The 16721-nt window shown below is 47.9% G+C and overlaps 1 protein-coding gene across 4 annotated transcripts in view; it reads left to right on the top strand.

The window, feature by feature from the left end:
- Positions 1 to 16721, top strand: part of RCOR3 (REST corepressor 3) — a 1455897-nt gene that overhangs the window by 355561 nt on the left and 1083615 nt on the right. The window lies entirely within an intron of this gene.

The following is a 16721-nucleotide window of genomic DNA, read 5'->3' as shown; positions in this document are numbered from 1 at the left end:
CATAATCTATTCTCATTTCCTCCTCCCCTAGCTTAGCTATGGTATTCTACCCATTTGTAAAGACTGCAGATGCATCCTTGAAGGACATAGTACAGTTTTGTACCTACCATAAATGTAGATGTCCGAGAGGAATGCATCTGCAGTCAGGATTACCCACCCTCCTTCCCCTCTGAGGTACTCCTAGGGTACTTACCAATCTTCAGCTAGCTTGGGGGGGATCTATTATGGTGTATTTGTTTGTATATATGTACATATATGTTTATTTTGTGCTTGCTCTCTACTATTTGGAAACTTTGGCATTTATCCAAATTTAGCCATCCAAGAGGGCACCTGGCATCTGGGGCAAGAAACACTGAGGAAAATGGCGTTGGCTGATGCCTTTATACCCGAAGAACTGCCGCAATGACGTCGGGTGAAGTGCGACACCAGCCGAAGCCAGACCCAGACTTTGGAATCCGGCCGACCGAAGGGCTGCCTGACGACAGGACAACCCATTTGTAAAGACTGCAGATGCATTCCTCTCGGACATCTACATTTATGGTAGGTACAAAACTGTACTTTGTCCTGCCTCAGGCAGCCCTCAGTCGGTCGGATTCCAAAGTCTGGGTCCAGCGTCGGCTGATGTCGCATTTCTCTCCGACGTCAGAGCGGCAGGAGCACATAAGCATCAGCCGACGCCATTTTCTTCAGTCTTTCTTGCCGCGCGGTGCCCGAAGCAGAAGCAGTTCGCAAGTGCCGGTCGGTCAGCTCCTGTATTCTTCGATACCGAAGTCATCAAAAAAGCTAAGTACCCCGTTGGGGACCTTTTCTTGCCTCAGCCGATGTCAGAAATTACTGAAAAAGTTAACAATTGTCTTTCTTGTGGTAAACAAATACCTCATAAGGATTTCCACTCTTACTGTCTTCCTTGCCTTGGCCCAGACAACGACGTCTTGGCCTGTGTAGCCTGTGCTCGCTTCAACAAGCGCACTCTCAGGCGCCGGGCGGAGTTCGCTGAAGATTTTTTCGGCGTTAAATTTGCTTACACCATGCCGTCGGATCTCCCGACATCGCAAACTCCCAAGAAGCGAAAAGACCGGGACCGACATACTCGGCCCGCGTCTACCACCGACTCCACGCCAAAACCCAGCGCGAGTGCTCCGGTTCCCTCTGAGACGGTCTCTCCACCGCTCCGAACTGAAGACACCGCATTACTGACGACTCCTCTACATCACTCCGACGCCATTTATCGATTTTCCTCCGAATACCGAAACCGAGGAAATGCCCGAGACCATTGCTGTAGACAAGGTCACTCCTGCACGTGGTGCTGCCAGGCCTCCTATGACCATGTCTATCAAGGCCTACACTAGGGCTAAGGCAGCCAGCAAAACAAAGCATCTTACTACTAAAACCATACCTCAGCCTACTCCAGAGACACAAATTATGTCCATGGCTGCTGACTTAATTTCTATGATTAGAGGGTCACAGGCCCATCCTGAGAGAGGATCCCAGCCTCCTGCTGATAAAAGGCCCTGGTTTGAACCCTCTGAACCTACTCCTTCAGATGAAGATTCTGAGGGCTCTGTCCACTCTGATAGCCAGGAAGAGCTCTTCCAGACCTATGAGGACTCGGATGCAGGTGATTCCATCCCCTCGGCCTCCCCTCCTGAGGATATTTCTTTTGGGGAAGTTCTGCATACCATGAGGGAACATTTCAAGTGGCAAGGGCAGGAATATTCTGATTCCAGAAAACGCCTTAGGACTTTCCTTAAGCCACAGCACAGGCCCTTAGCTATTCCTCCTGTACTTGATGTTTTGGATGATTTATATTCTGACTCTAGTGCTACCCCTGATTCTCTTCCTCCTGCTCCAGCCAAGCCAGACAGGTACTACAGGGTCCCAGAAACTCATTCCCATTTATTCAGGGCCCATTCTGCTGATTTGGAAACTATTTCACAGGGGCCTAAAGGAGTTTTAGCTTCCACCTCTAAAAATCCATTGCCCTCCAACAGGGAAGCTAGGTCATTAGAGCGATGGGGCAAAAAGGTTTACACATCCACTACCTTATCTATGAGAGCTTTGAATTGCCTTTTTCATATGTTACAATATCAGGATTTCCTGTTAGAAGACTTACAAAAAACTTTAGCCACTCCTGATCCCTTAGACAGGAAGGCTTTGCAGGAAGCTGTACATAACACTCAGCAAGTAAGCAATCACTTCCTGCAGTGTGGATATGATGCACTGGAAGCTTCATGTAGGGCAGCTATGACAGGGGCAGTCATTCGTAGACATGCATGGTTAAAAGATCAACCTCTACCAGATCATGTAAAGGCAAAACTTCTGGATGCACCTTTGGAAAAGAACAAGCTTTTTGGTGCTAATGCTAAGGATGTGTTAAAGACCATCGAAGAAAAAGCAAAATCAGTTCAGACGGTGAAAGATTTCCTCCAGGTTCAACCCCCCCAGATTCAGTAGGAATTGGCCTTCAAAAAACTGGTCCTTTCCTAATCCAGAAAAGTTTCAAAGGGGTAAAAACAGACGTGGCCTAGGAAGAGGCCAATACAGAGGCCCTTACAGGGGGAGACAATGGCAGCCAGGAAACCAAAGAAGTGACGCAGGGGTCTCACCTGCCCCACAGCCACAATCTCAATGACTTTCCTCTACTTCCGCCTACCAGGGAACAAATAAAAGCTCCCTTGGGCAGGAAATTATCTCTATTTGCAGAAAATTGGCACAGACTGACAAAGGACAAATGGATTTTGGACATTATAGGCCGAGGGTACAGGTTCCATTTTCATACCTTGCCAAGAAAACAAGGCATGCCAGACCTACCACAAAACCAGAGGGCAGAGGCTATCAAGCAAATCACTCTGCTGACTCAGATGAAAGCAATAGAAAGAGTTCCACAACAAGAACAAGACCAGGGGTTTTACTCAAGACTGTTTCTTGTTCCAAGAAAAGAATCTCAATGGAGACCAATACTGGACTTGTCCGCATTAAACACCTTTCTCATAGTACCAAAGTTCAAAATGCTGACTCTACAGCAACTCCTTCCCATGCTGGGCAAGGGGTCTTGGCTGATTACTCTGGAACTCAAGGAGGCATACCTGCATGTCCCTATCAGACACAGCTGCAGAAGATACCTCAGATTTCTTGCAGGGCCAGAGCATTATCAATTCTCAGCATTGCCATTTGGCTTATCTACTGCGCCAAGAGTATTCACAAAATGCCTGGCTTCAGTAATTGCTCATTGCAGGCTCCAGGGGATACAAATTTACCCGTACCTGGACGACTGCCTCATACAAGCGGACGACAAATTGATGTTGACAAAAAACTTGGACTATGTCATACGATTACTTCAAGCTCTGGGATACACAGTCAACTTCCAAAAGTCAAGACTGCAGCCATCCCAGCAAATAATCTTCTTAGGAGCCAAACTCGACACAGCCTCTCAAATGGCTTACCTGACAGAAGAAAAGCAAGAGAAGTTAACTCATTATTTCAAAGGCTTAGCAAAACTCACCCAGATGACTGCAAGGAGATTCCTACAGGCCCTGGGTTACATGGCATCCTGCATTCTACTGGTTCCATTAGCAAGACTACACATGAGAAAGCTTCAGTGGTACCTAAAAAGCATTTGGTCTCAACACAACAACAACTTGGAGACAATCATTCCGCTTATTCCATGCCTACAAAAGGAATTCCTATGGTGGGCCTCGGTGAGCCAGGCAAACATAGGTATGTCATTCAAAAAAACACAGATAACTCAGACCATGGCCACAGGCGCCTCAGACCTTGGATGGGGGGCGCACATGGAAGGCAGGTGTATACAAGGACAATGGTCTCCAAAGGAAACACATCTGCATATAAACCAAAAGGAAATGCTGGCAGTAATGCATGCCATCGAGGCCTTTCAGCACCAACTTCAGCAAGGTCATTTACTGATACGGACAGACAACACCACTGTGATGTGGTACATAAACAAGCAAGGGGGCACCCACTCTTACCCCCCTTTGCAGACTGACAATGCATCTTTGGGAAAAATCACTGAGCCTAAACATCCAGTTACAATCCCAGTTTGTTCCAGGCAAAGACAATGTGTTGGCGGACAGCCTAAGCAGGAAATTCACAGATCCACACGAGTGGAGGTTACATCCGAAGGTCTTCACACAACTCACTTCGACATGGGGCAGGCCAGAAGTGGACCTATTTGCCTCTCCCCTCAACCATCTTCTACCAAAATTCTGCACAAGGACATACCATCCAAAAGCTTGGAAAATAGATGCTCTTTCATTCAACTGGAACTTCCTAACAATATATGCATTCCCACCTCTGCCGCTGATGACCTCAGTATTACTAAAGATCAAAGCAGAGAGCCCCAAGGGAATCATAATAGCTCCGGACTGGCCAAGACAACACTGGTACCCACTACTACGGAGCATATGTCACACCAGGAGGTGGGCCCTTCCCCAATGGCCTCTACTTTTGACTCAACACAGTCTCGAAACAGTGCATCCAAACCTTCAGACACTGCAGCTAACATCCTGGGAGATCCCATAAATAACCTCAACCTATCTCTCTCCAAGGAAGTCCAGCGGATACTAACAGAGGCTCGAAGACCATCCACCAGAAAGGTTTACTTAACAAAGTGGAAAAGATTCAGCAATTGGAATACCAACAAGGGACATGAGGCATCATTGTTGAACATCCCACTTATCTTGGAATACTTGGCAGATATGCTAAAGAACGGCCTCTCATATTCTTCCATAAAGATACATGCATCAGCTATTTCAGCTAGATACAACACTGATCCTCCTGTTTTTTCACACCCTTTACTACGGCAATTCCTCAGGGGAATCAAGAACATTAAGCCACCAAGAAAGGCCCCAGTGCCTGCCTGGGACCTCAATTTTGTCCTAGAAAAACTGACTCTACCTCCATTTGAACCAGCAGCTTCAGTTGACTTGCAATTTCTCTCATGGAAGACAGCTTTCCTGTTGGCAATTACCTCAGCAAGAAGGGTTTCGGAATTGCAGGCCCTAATGGCAGTACCACCGTTCATAATGTTTCACAGAGACAGGGTTTCATTAAGGACCAACCCTACTTTTATGCCAAAGGTGGTATCTAGGGTTTCTTTAAATCAAGCCATTCATCTGCCTGCTTTCTTCCCCAATCCTGAGAATAAGGGGGAAAGACTGTTGCATACTTTGGACATTCACAGACAACTTCGATACTACCTGGACAGAACCAAGGCCAGTAGGAAGTCTGAACAACTTTTTGTAGCTTACGCCCCTGCAGTCCAAGGAAAAGCAATTTCAAAACAGACAATTTCAAAATGGATTGGGCATTGCATCAGATTCTGTTATTCCTTTCATGGAAAGACTGTTCCAGCCAATGTCAGACCACATTCCACCAGAGCTACAGCCACCTCTACAGCATTCTTAAGAGGGGTGCCTACTAAGGACATTCTAGAAGCTGCTACATGGAGCTCAGTGCATACATTCTCCAAACACTACAATGTCCCTCTATACTCCAGATCCAGAGCAGGCTTTGCTTCGGCAGTCCTGCAGGGTTTGATTGCCACACCATCTTTTTCCTAGAGCATACCTCCTCCCCCAGATAAGCTATGGTATTCTACCCACATGTTATGACTGCAGTTGCATTCTTGAAGGACATAGTACAGTTTTGTACCTACCATAAATGTAGATGTCCGATAGACATGCAACTGCAGTCGGATTTTCCTCCCTCCTTCCCCTCTATGCCTAGGGTCCACTCCTATCCCTGTTACTCTTAGCTGGGGATATCTGTTATGGTGTATTTGTTTTATTGCTCATTTATTTGTCTGGAATCCTGTTTTTGTCTTCCAATTTGATTACAGCCTTCCTTGGAGGGCACCTGGCATCTGGGGCAAGAAACACTGAAGAAAATGGCGTCGGCTGATGCTTATGTACTCCTGCCGCTCTGACGTCGGAGAGAAATGCGACATCAGCCGACGCCGGACCCAGACTTTGGAATCCGGCCGACCGAGGGCTGCCTGAGGCAGGACAACCCACATGTTATGACTGCAGTTGCATGTCTATCGGACATCTACATTTATGGTAGGTACAAAACTGTACTTTTCCTCGGCTCCGGCCGGAGCCGAGGTAGAGACTGTTGAATCTGCTCCGATTTAGGTTATCGGAACCGACTTCCAGAAAGAGGTCTAGAAAACCATCTATCGGCTCCGTTCATTCGGCTCCAGCATCGCCATTGTTGTCTGAACGGAGCCATAGATCTCATTCCTCTAGGTCGTCGAGACTTTCAGATCATGACATACAGAGGGTAGTGAGTTGACTTCTCAAGTCCGAGGCACTGGCCCAAATGCTTCATAGCCCGACTCAACAGTCGATGGCTATTCCCGTCACCCAGAATTTTCCTCCTCTGACTCTTTTGAGTTCGGAGCCGGGGCTGATCGGACCCGAGACTGTGGATGCGTTGGCACCGATTCCTTTGTCTTCGGCGCCGTCGTCGGCTCCGATTTCTTCTTTGGAGGAATCTCGGCGCCAGACTTCCCTTGTCGGCTCCGAGGGGGTGAGTGGCATCGGACCCTTGTCCGACCCCGCTCTCCCTCTCGGTGCTTCGGCTCTGGTGAGTTCGGCTCCGACATCGGCCTCGGAGCCATCACTGTCGGTGCTAGGGGAGGTTTTCAGCTTTTCGGAGCGGAGACCTCTGGCCCTGCCTGACGGGGGTGCCTTCGAGGTCATGAGGAGCGTGTTAGAACCAGGTTCTACCCCACAGTCGGCTCCATTGGCCCCTCCCTCCACGGTTCCTGCAGTGATTTCTTCTCACCCCCTCATTCTGGAACGTAGAGAGCCAGCCCCTCAAGTATCCCCAGTGGGTATTTCCTCCTCTTCCGAGGCCTCTCCTGACCCTGTAGGAGAGCCCCCTAGGAAGAGGCAGTGCAAGAGGAAGCACATTGACTCCCCTGAGTCTGTCACCTCTGACACTGATTTATAGGATTCTGAGGGTTCCCCTCATTCCCCCTCTGAAGATGTCTCCTTTGCGGACATCCTCGAAATCTTAAAACAGAGGGGGAATTGGCCAGCCCTTAACCCATCAGAGGATGAATCAGTGTATCTTGAGGCGTTTGGCTCTCGTCCTTCCACCTCCTGGGTGTCCCCTCCCTTTGACCCCCTCATGGAAGTGGTGGCAAGGAAGGCTTGGACGGCTCCTGACTCAGTGGAACCCACCCCCAGGAGACCGTCAAAATTCATCACTATCCCGAAGGATAAAGAATTCTTAGCTAAAGGCGTCTCTGTTGATGCTATGGTGGTGGCTGCGGCCACCAAGAAGGAGCTAGCTGATCCTTCTGTACCTGTCCATCCTCCTAACAAGGAGTCTAGGACCATGGACAGGTACGGTAAGCAGATGTTTCCGTCAGCGACCTTTTCTATGCGCTCGCTGAATTACCTGTGTCATTTCACTCGTCTCCAGAGGGATTTGCTCAAGGAAGTGAGTGAAATGTTAAAGGATCCATCAGCTGCGGGTTTTCAGGATAGAATGAACTCTCAGCTGGCGACCCTCAACTCAATAGTTAACTCCTCCATGCGCCTCCTTTCATACGCGGCGGACGGAGCGAGTAGAGCAGCAGGTACAGGTGTGGCTTTACGTCGACAAGCCTGGATGCGGCTATGTAACTTTGCGGACCCTTTCAAGGCATCCTTCACTAACTCCCCCTTTGATGGATCATCCCTCTTTGGTCCTCAAGTGAAGGAAACCCTGACTAGGTGCGAGGTTGAAGGCAAGACTCTCTGTGCCGTGGGAGTCCGTTTTTCTACTCCTTCTAGACCTTACCCCAAAGGTCAGAAGGGGGGAAAGATGTGGTTCCGCAAACAACCACAGGGAGTCTCGCCTGACGCACAGAGTCGGTTCCCCTCTAGAGGCAGAGGGGGGAACAATAATAATAGACGCCGTCCTAGAGGCGGGGGGGGTCCGCAGAACCAGGGTAGCAGAGAAACTTTTTCTCTGACAAACCCTTTCAGCACCCCTGAGGGGGCTGCCCAGCTGTCCACCTTCGGAGGCAGTCGGGGGGAAGATTATCGCTGTACCCAGAAGCCTGGCTTTCCCTTACCAAAGACAAGTGGGTACAGTCGATCATATCCGAGGGCTACAAAATTCCGTTCATTCATATCCCAAGATGATCCAAAAGTTCCCTTCCAGACGTTCCACCCAATCAAAGGGAACACGCAGCGCTAGAAATCTCAAAGCTGCTTTCAAAAAGAGCCATTCAACCAGTTCCAGCAGACCAACAAGGATCCGGAATCTACTCCAAATTCTTTTTGGTGCCAAAGAAAACAGGGGACTGGAGACCCATCTTGGATCTCAGCATCTTGAACAAGTTTGTCAAGAAAACGAAATTTGGGATGGTCACGCTGCAGTCCATTCTGCCCTTTTTGGGGCGGGACAACTGGATGTGCTCTATATATCTCCAGGATGCGTACTATCACATCAGAATGAACCGACGCTCCAGGAGATTTCTCCGCTTCAGGCTGGGAACCAGTCATTTCCAGTTCAGGGCCCTGCCCTTTGGTCTCACTACAGCCCCCCCGAGTGTTTACCAAATGCATGGCGGTGGTCGCTTCTCTTCGGAGACGGCAAGGATTCCAAGTGTTTCCATATTTAGACGACTGGCTCCTAACAGCCCCCACCAAGCATCTTCTCCTTCTTGCCAGAGACTACACCTTATGCACATGTCAAACACTAGGCATCTCCATAAATTACAAAAAGTCTGTCTTGTCGCCTTGTCGTGTTATTACCTTCATAGGCGCAAATCTAGACACAGTCAACATGTCAGCCAGACTCACAGAGCAAAGGGTAGCAGACATACACAGACAGGTCTCTATTGTCTTGCAGAGCAACAAGGTCAAAGTCAGACTGGTCCTGAAGGTCTTAGGAATAATGGCAGCGGCTATCCCTCTCCTCCCTTTAGCCCGCTTCCACATGAGAATCTTACAATGGATGCTATTCACACAATGGTCATTCCAACGACTTCCAATGTCCCACTCTATTGTGATAACTCAATCATGCAGGAATCATCTATCTTGGTGGATCACATCCCCCCAGCTCTACCTAGGAAGACCTTTCGTTCCCTCTCCTCCGGTTGCTACATTGACAGCGGACGCCTCCCTGATCGGGTGGGGGGGGGCATTACCCAGGGCAGGACGGTCCAGGGCATGTGGCAGCCTTTCGAGTGCCACTTCCACATAAATGTCCTAGAGATGAGAGCAGTGCTTCTAGCGTTGCAAGCCCTTCAAGACTCTCTTCCCAAGGGAACTGTAGCAATTCAGACAGACATGTCTGTAGTGTGGTACATCAACAAACAAGGCGGAACCAGATCTTACCCCTTATGTCGAGAGGCAATCAGACTGTGGCAGTGGGCGATTTCTGTTGGCAACGCATATTCCCGGGAAGTCCAATGTGATTGCAGACAAGTTGAGCAGGGCTATTCTCATGCCTCACGAGTGGTCTCTGAAGAATTCAGTGTTGGAGGAAATTTTTCAAAAGTGGGGCCGGCCTTGCTGCGATCTTTTTGCTACTCCTCAAAACAGCAAGTGCGACGATTTCTTCACCCTCTTTCCCCAACCAGGCCACCCCAGCAGAGACGCTCTAGTCCACGATTGGCCCCGGGGACTTCTATATGCTTTTCCACCCTTCCCACTGATATCTCAATTAATTAAGAAGCCATCGCTCTGAAAGCTTCCATGAACCTCATTGCCCCTTACTGGCCTCGACAGGTTTGGTTCCCTTTTCTTCACCGTTATCTGTTGGAGCAACCTTGGCATCTGGACCCAGTTCCAGACCTCTTGACCCATCAGTCGGGTCAGTTGCACCACTCCCTTCCCTCTCTCCACCTCACAGCGTGGTTACTCCAGTTCCAGCTTTAGCCAGGCTTCCTTTAATATCCCACTCAGTTAGAGATATTTTGATAGCCTCTCATAAATCTTCCACTCGGAAGATTTATAATAGCAAATGGAAACGTTTTTCCTGTTGGGCAGAGTCAAAGGATATAGATCCTTTCACTGCCTCCATTCAATCTATCCTGGATTTTTTAGCCCAGCTTTTCCCTCAGGTTCATCTCCGTCTACCATCAAGGTTCAGTTGGCGGCTATATCTAACTTTCATGTAGGTGTTTCAGAGTCTTCCATTATGGCTCACAAGCTCTGTAAAGCCTTCCTAAAGGGAGTTTTTCTCCTCAAACCGCCTATCAAGGATCCTCCTCCTCTATGGGATCTGAACTTGGTTCTAGCATCTTTAATTCTTCCCCCCTTTGAACCTGCGACTTCTTGCTCAATGAAGTTGCTATCTTGGAAAACTCTTTTCCTGGTAGCTATTACTTCAGCTAGAAGAGTCTCTGAACTCCATGCTCTGTGCAGTCGACCCCCTTATCTATTGTTTCATAAGGATAGGGTATCCTTACGGACAAACCCTTCCTTTTTGCCTAAGGTAGCTTCACCAGCAAATTTGAATCGGACTATTGAGCTTCCAGTGTTCTTCCCTGACTATTCAAACAGATCAGAACAAAAATTACGCTGTTTAGACGTTCATCGCCAACTTGGGTACTATTTAGACAGGACCAAACAAGTCAGAAAGTCTGATCATCTGTTTATTTCCTATGCAGAAAGTAGAATGGGCCTTCCAGTTTCTAAAGTTTCTCTCTCTAGATGGCTTACTTCATTGATTACCCTTGTTTATGAGATCAGACATCAACAGTTGCCATCCAAACCCAGGGCTCATTCAACTAGAGCTTTAGCCACATCTTTAGCTTTTCAAGACAGACTGCCTATTGACACGATTTGTTCTGCAGCTACTTGGGCTTCTCCCCATACCTTCATTTCTCATTATAAGTTGGACTTAGCCTCTGTACTCAAGAGTCTGTTCCGATAGGCCACCCGGGACAAGGTGCTAGGGACGCGGTCCAATCAAGCAAGAATGAAGGCGAGATAGACAACTTAACATTTAGAAGTTATGTACCTACCATAACGTTCCATGATGTCCTTCAAGAATGCAACTGCAGTCATAACATATGTGTTGTCCTGCCTCAGGCAGCCCTCGGTGGGCTGGATTCCAAAGTCTGGGTCCGGCGTCGGCTGGTGTCGCCTCCTCTCCGACGTCAGAACGGCTGGAGTATAAAGGCATCGGCCGACGCCATCTTCAGTCTTTCTTGCCACGCGGTGCCCGAAGCAGAAGCAGTTCGCAAGTGCCGGTCGGTCAGCTCCTGTGTTTTCAGTACCGAAATCATCTAAAAGCTAAGTACCCCGTTGGGGAACATTTTTTCTTGCCTCAGCTGATGTCAGAGCAAGTTGAGAAAGTTAATAATTGTTTGTCTTGTGGTAAACAAATACCTTATAAGGACTTCCATTCTTATTGCCTACCTTGCCTGGGCCCAGTCCACGACGTCTCGGCCTGTGCTGCCTGTGCTTGCTTTAATAAGCGCACTCTCAGGCGCCGGGCAGAATTTGCCGAAGACTTTTTCGGCGAATCTTTCGCTTATATCATGCCGTCGGAACAACCGACTACTCAATCTTCCAAAAAACGAAAGGACCGGGACCGACATCCTCGGCCCGCGTCCTCCACCGATACTCCTCCTAAACCCTCCGCGAGTGCTTCGGTCCCTTCGGAAGCGGTATTTCAACCGCTCCAGGCCGACGACACAGCGTTAACTCGTCCTTCGGTCTCGGAGTCTACACCGGTGCCGGTTGTTGACTTTCCTCCAGAAACCGAAGTTCTGGATCTACCCGACACCATTCCTGTGGACAAGGTTACTCTTGCACGTGGGGCAGCTAGGCCTCCTGTATCCATGTCCATCAAGGCCTTTGCACGTGCTAAGGCCGCCAGCCAGGCCAAGGTCCATCCTAAACCTATTGCCCAGGCCCCTTCTTCTGATAAACAGATCATGTCTCTGGCTGCAGACCTTATTTCTCTTATCAGGGGGTCTCCGCCTCATCCAGACAGAGGTTCTCAGCCGCCTGCAGAGAAAAGGCCCAGAACTGAGCAGGCCGACAACCTCTCTTCAGATGAAGCCTCTGGGGATTCTGAGCCTTCAGATACCCAAGAAGAATCCTTCCAGGCTTATGAGGACTCTGATGCTGAGGAATCAATTCCCTCTGCCTCTCCTCCAGAGGATTTTTCCTTCGGTGAAGTCTTACATTCTATGAGGGAGCATTTTAAATGGCTGGGTCAGGAATTCTCTGATTCCAGGAAAAGGCTACATACATTCCTCAAGCTACCCCAGCACAGGCCTTTAGCTATCCCTCCTGTTATGGATGTCCTGGATGATGTTTTCTCCGACTCCAGTGCTAACCCTGATTCTCTCCCTCCAGCTCCTGTCAAGCCAGACAGATTTTATAGGGTCCCTGACACCCACAAACATCTCTTTAAGGCCCATTCTGGGGATCTAGAAACTATTTCACAGGGCCCCAAGGGAGTGGCTACTTCCACAGCCAAGAATCCACTGCCAGCGGATAGGGAAGCTAGGTCCCTGGAGAGATGGGGTAAAAAAGTTTATACCTCTACCATCCTGGCCATGAGGTCACTTTAACTGCCTTTTTCATATGTTTCAGTACCAGGATTTTTTACTGGATGATTTACAGAAAAAGCTAGCCTCTCCAGAGCCTATTGATAGAAAGGCATTGCAGGATGTAGTACATAACACTCAGCAGGTTAGCAATCATTTTCTTCAGTGTGGTTATGATGCATTGGAGGCTTCATGTAGGGCAGCTATGACTGGGGCTGTTATACGTAGACATGCTTGGTTAAAAGAACAGCCACTACCAGACCATGTTAAAGTAAAGTTACTTGATGCACCTCTGGAAAAACAGAAGCTTTTTGGTGCTAATGCACAAGATGTGTTGAAGTCCATTGAGGAAAAAGCAAAATCAGTACAGACAGTCAAAGATTTCCTCCAGGTTCAACCACCCAGATTCAGCAGGAATTGGCCTTCAAAGAATTGGTCCTTTCCAGACACTGACAAGTTTCAAAGGGGAAAAAACAGGGGTGCCCAAGGTAGAGGGCAATACCGAGGCTCCTACAGGGGCCGCCAATGGCAACCACCAAATCAAAGAAGTGGCGCAGGCAGCCCAGCTGCACCACAAGGACAACCACAATGACTCGACTTTCATACCGCCTACAAAGGCTCAAAGAGAAGCTCCTTTGGGCGGAAAATTATCCTTATTCTCAAAAAACTGGCATATCTTAACCAAGGACAAATGGATTCTGGATTTAATAGACAAAGGTTACAGATTCCACTTCCATACTTTACCAATAAGACAAGGCATGCCAAACCTGCCACTTCATCAAAGGGCAGAGGCACTCATTCAAGTTTCAAAGCTGTTAAATATAAAAGCAATAGAAAAGGTTCCTCCACAGGAACAAGGCCAGGGATTTTATTCAAGACTGTTCCTTGTTCCAAGAAAGGAAAACAAATGGAGACCTATACTGGACTTGTCTACTCTAAATACTTATCTCATTGTGCCAAAGTTCAAAATGCTGACGTTGCAGCAACTCCTTCCCATGCTGGGCAAGGGGTCTTGGCTGGTCACTCTGGAACTCAAGGAGGCATACCTGCATGTCCCAATCAGGCAAAGCTGCAGAAGATACCTCAGATTTCTTGCAGGGACAGAGCATTATCAATTCTCAGCATTGCTGTTTGGCTTATCTACTGCGCGCAGAGTGTTCACAAAATGCCTGGCATCAGTAGTGGCACACTGCAGACTCCAGGGGATTCAAATATACCCTTACCTGGACGACTGCCTCATACAAGCAGACAACAAGCAAACCTTGATAACAAACTTGGACTATGTCATTCAATTACTACAGGCCTTGGGATACACAGTCAACATTCAGAAATCAAGACTTCTGCCGTCCCAACAGATTATTTTCCTAGGAGCCAAACTGGACACAAAAACACAGATGGCTTATCTCACAGAGGAAAAACAACAGCAGTTACCAGAGTACTTCAAAAGCCTAGCAAAGCTCTCCCAGCTGACTGCAAGGAAAATCCTGCAGGCCCTGGGATTCATGGCTTCTTGCATTCTCCTGATACCTTTAGCAAGACTTCATATGAGAAAGCTGCAATGGTATTTAAAAAGCTTATGGTCCCAACACAGCCAAAGCCTAGAGGACGTAATCCCACTCATTCCATGTCTGCAAAAGGAATTTTTGTGGTGGGCTCAAGCAAGTCAGTTAAAGGCATGTCTTTCAGCAGACCTCAAGCAGGTCAAATGATTACAACAGACGCCTCAGACCATGGATGGGGGGCGCACATGGAGGGCAGATGCATTCAAGGCCAATGGACACCAAGGGAAAGGCATCTGCACATAAACCAAAAAGAGATGTTGGCAGTGATACATGCAATCGAGACTTTCGAAAAATCACTTAGCAAGGACAATTGCTAATAAGGACAGACAACACCACTGTTATGTGGTATATAAACAAGTAGGGAGGCACTCATTCTTATCCCCTCTGCAGACTAACAATGATTCTCTGGGAATAATCCCTAAGTCTGAAGATACATCTGCAATCCCAGTTTGTGCCAGGCAAGGACAATGTACTGGCGGACAAACTGAGCAGAAATTTCTTGGATCCACATGAATGGATGCTGCATCCTCACATTTTCTCACAAATAACAAGGACATGGGGAAGACCGTAGATCTCTTTGCTTCTCACATGAATCATCACCTGGAAAAGTTCTGTACAAGGACCCACCATCCTCTAGCCTGGAAAATGGATGCTCTCTCCTTCAGCTGGAAGTCCCTAACAATTTATGCATTTCCTCCTCTACCACTGCTGTCCAAGGTGATACTGAAGATCAAAGCAGAACAACCAACAGGCATTTTGATAGCTCCAGACTGGCCAAGGCAGCACTGGTACCCATTGCTGTTGAGCATAACTCGGACCAAACCGTGGCCTCTGCCCCTATGGCCTCTGCTTCTAACACAACACAATTACAGGACGGTTTATCAAAACCTGAAAACATTGCATCTGACAGCCTGGAGGTTACCATAACTCCTTCCGATATCTCTCTTTCCAAAAAAGTTCAAGAGATCTTACTGGAAGCACGCAGACCTTCCACCAGAAAAACCTATTCAGCCAAGTGGAAGAGATTCATCATCTGGAATGCTAGCAGGGGTCAGGATAGAGCAATATTGAGTATACCTCAGATATTGGAATACTTGGCAGAAATGTTTCATACTGGTCTCTCATATTCTTCCATAAAGATTCATGCCTCAGCAATTTCAGCAAAATACAATTGTGATCCACCTGTGTTTTCACATCCTTTGCTAAGACAGTTCCTAAGGGGGATAAAGAATATCAAACCTCCCAGGAAACCGCCAGTACCTGCATGGGACCTCAACTTCGTCTTGGAAAAATTAACTCTTCCTCCCTCTGAACCAGCAGCAGCTTCAGAAATGCAATTTCTCTCATGGAAAACGGTTTTCCTATTGGCAATCACATCAGCAAGAAGAGTATCGGAGATGCAGGCACTCATGGCAGTACCTCCTTTTCTCATTTTTCATTAGGACAGAGTCTCTCTAAGAACCAATCCTTCATTCATGCCAAAAGTAATTTCCAGGGTGTCTCTAAATCAAGCCATTCACCTGCCTACCTTCTTCCCCAATCCTCAAAACAGGGGGGAAGCACTGCTGCATACTTTGGACATACACAGGCAACTACGCTACTACTTGGACAGAACTAAGGCCACCAGAAAGTCTGACCAACTGCTTGTAGCCTATGCTGCTGGAGTACAGGGAAAAGCAATCTCCAAGCAAACAATTTCCAAATGGATTGGACACTGCATCAGATTCTGCTATTCCTTTCATGGAAAAGGTGTGCCAGCCAATATTAGGCCACACTCCACCAGAGCTATAGCCACATCCACAGCTTTTCTAAGGAGTGGCTACAAAGGACATTCTAGAGGCTGCTACATGGAGCTCCGTGCATACATTTACCAAGCATTACAACCTGCCTTTATACTCCAGATCCTGAGCAGGCTTTGCTTCGGCAGTCCTGCAGGGCATTTTAGCTACACCATCATTTTCTTAGTTCCAACCACCCCCAGCTTGGCTATGGTATTCAACCCATATGTTATGACTGCAGTTGCATTCTTGAAGGACATAGTACAGTTTTGTACCTACCATAAATGTAGATGTCCGATAGATATGCAACTGCAGTCAGATTCTCCCACCCTCCTACCCCTCTGCAACCTTTTTTATGGGTCCACTACCCCTATTCCTATTAGCTGGGGGTATCTCTATGGTGTATCTGTTTATTACTGTTGTGCATGTCTGGAATTGTTTATCCATTCACCAAATTTAGCCTTCCTAGGAGGGCACCTGGCATCTGGGGCAAGAAACACTGAAGAAGATGGCGTCAGCCGATGCCTTTATACTCCAGCCGTTCTGACGTCGGAGAGGAGGCGACACCAGCCGACGCCGGACCCAGACTTTGGAATCCGGCCGACCGAGGGCTGCCTGAGGCAGGACAACCCATATGTTATGACTGCAGTTGCATATCTATCGGACATCTACATTTATGGTAGGTACAAAACTGTACTTTAGTTGTCTTCTTCTCGCCTTCTTTCTTGCGTCCCACCCTTCTTCCCCCAAGCCTGGACAGACCTAGAGGATTGTTTTTTTTCCGGTGATCTTTGCATCTTTTTCCCACATTTGTCCACCTCTTCTTCCCTTGTTAGGTTTAGGGTTCTT

The sequence above is a fragment of the Protopterus annectens genome, chromosome 1.part0 (genome assembly GCF_019279795.1).
Source record: "Protopterus annectens isolate FY-2018-M chromosome 1.part0, PAN1.0, whole genome shotgun sequence".
Lineage (NCBI taxonomy): Eukaryota > Metazoa > Chordata > Ceratodontiformes > Protopteridae > Protopterus > Protopterus annectens.
Note: the sequence above shows the minus strand (reverse complement) of the source record. Positions and strands in the feature narration are given on the sequence as shown.